At 33.7% G+C, this 2,414-nt stretch overlaps 1 non-coding gene across 1 annotated transcript; it reads left to right on the top strand.

Moving 5' to 3' along the window:
- Positions 1 to 212: 212 nt before the first annotated feature.
- Positions 213 to 294, top strand: TRNAS-GCU (transfer RNA serine (anticodon GCU)). Its single transcript has one exon. It is a non-coding gene; the product is annotated as a tRNA-Ser (tRNA).
- Positions 295 to 2,414: the final 2,120 nt, after the last annotated feature.

Below are 2,414 nucleotides of genomic sequence, written 5' to 3'. Positions count from 1 at the left end.
TGTTATCGACATATTTGCCATAAGTTAGGACATACTTGTGACACGTTTATGACAACATACGTGTTTTACCGCAGCTTAGGATACAGCCTCAGTAGACGTCAGATAAAATGTTATTCTCACCTCCACCAGGTAAACCACTCGGGCTATATGAGTGCTGCCTCAATCAGGTCTCTTATCTTAATTAAGAGCTCATATTTTGACCTCATCTCCATGACGAGGTGGCCGAGTGGTTAAGGCGTTGGACTGCTAATCCAATAGGGTCTCCCTGCGTGGGTTCGAATCCCATCCTCGTCGAAAGATGCCTTTTCTGATCCCTTGGAAATCAGGACTAGCGCTTTCAGCTCACAGCTGAATAAACATGATTCGATTCCCGAACTAGCGAGAAGGGATTATGTTTTGTGTTCCGCTAAAATTCCGAAGTGCATCTGTTGGCAGTAGCAGTGAATTAAATGTCTCTTTAGTTATTCGACTGTTGGAGGCTGCAGTTACGGTGAAACGAGAGAGAAAGGGAAGGAGGGCGCTAGGAATCATATCATTTCACACTACAGACCTCACCGAAGACATCTGTATCCTAATGTGGTGAAACAGTTTATAGGATACTCTGTCTGCCACTCCCTCTCTCTCTCTCTCTCCCCTCATTGTTTATTCTAAAATTACAAGATCGTAAATCTATTATATATATATATATATATATATATATATATATATATATATATATATATATATATATATATATATATATATATATATATATATATATATATATATATATATATATATATATATATATATATATATATATATATATATATATATATATATATATATATATATATATATATACATATATATACAAACTAAAAAAACTAGTTTGTTTAATAGATTCAGTTTCTTTAGGTAATTCACAATATAAAATTACCAAGAACAATGTGTATTTTCTATATAACTGAATGTCACAGTACTTCCTATTTCATATTCACAAAAGCAAGAACTTAAAACAGATACACTACCCACACCAGGAGCACAGCTCGCCAAAACTGAACCAAGATTCCAGTGGCTTAAAAGATCTAAACTTTCTCAGTTTCTTTAAAGAATTATACTGACACTGTCTGAATGTAATTCAGTTTTATTTTGTTAGACAAAAGATAACAAATGTACAAAAATAGTTTTACATTTTCCTTCAAGGCCAATAAAAATGCATATAGAATACTGTATATTCTAAAATTCTCCTGTTTCTCAAGCATAAACACACGCGCACACACACACACACACACACACACACAAATACAAATGATGCATCATATTACCAAGATTTTGCGGGATATTATCCATCGGCCCTCAGTTTAATAAGAGGTTTTTTTCGAAAGTCAAGATTTCGTGCCAAAGATTAATTAAACCTCCCTTGTTACTTTAATTATAAATTATTTTTACAAGGGTCTCAATATTGATGATATTACTGAAGACTTAAGCAATTCCGTTTTTTTTTTCTGGAAGGAATATTGTTGCTGGATATATTGGCAAATTCCTGAAATATGGAACAAGGAAATATTTCGTAAATTCGGGTAAGGAATTTGTTTGAAAGAGACATAGATAGCCTGGGAAGGGGGTTGAGGCCTCTCTACACTTCGTAAATACCATCGCAGACAGTGCTAAATTACTGCGGGAATACTGAAGGGGCTATTGAAAATCATGCTTCCAAAGAATATGGTGTCAATTAGAAAGAAGTAACAGAAGGGAATACAGAAAGAAGAGATCAGTTAGTAGATAAGGAAAAAATGAATGAACATCAATTGCTTAAGAATTTAAGAATTTTATTAAAGAAAACGAAATTAAAAAGTGGCCGTTTTCCACTCTCTCTCTCTCTCCCTCTCTCTCTCTCTCTCTCTCTCTCTCTCTCTCTCTCTCTCTCTCTCTCTCTCTGTGTGTATGAAGTTTAACTACCTTATTTTCCCTCGTCCTCAGGAATCATTCTCTCCAACTGCATAAACTTTTTAACCGCAAAAAGAACTATAAAATAGGAAGCGAAAGAATCCAGTTAACTTCGATTTTATTTGCAGAAATTCGAAATTCTACTATTTTGAAGCTCTCCGTAATAAAATGAACACATTTTGTTATGAAAAGTATTTCAGTAAACAAACTTACTGTCGAATCGAATAATTAGTTTTGTAGAACATTTCTAATGCTTATTTTCCCGTCAAGAATGAAAGACTATTAAGTAATTTAGGGTAACGTATGGGCGATTAGCAGCCATACTTGATGCTATTGTTGGTAGTTACCTATATCTTCATAAGCTTCCCAGTGCGAAGGAACCACATAAATGAAACAATTAATTAGGCAACATACACAGTTACCTATTTATTATACTGGGTAAGTTGTTTCATATGTTTTATTTATTTATTTGCTTATTCTTATTT

Source organism: Macrobrachium rosenbergii, chromosome 3 (genome assembly GCF_040412425.1).
Source record: "Macrobrachium rosenbergii isolate ZJJX-2024 chromosome 3, ASM4041242v1, whole genome shotgun sequence".
NCBI lineage: Eukaryota > Metazoa > Arthropoda > Malacostraca > Decapoda > Palaemonidae > Macrobrachium > Macrobrachium rosenbergii.
This window is presented reverse-complemented; position numbering and strand designations above follow the sequence as displayed.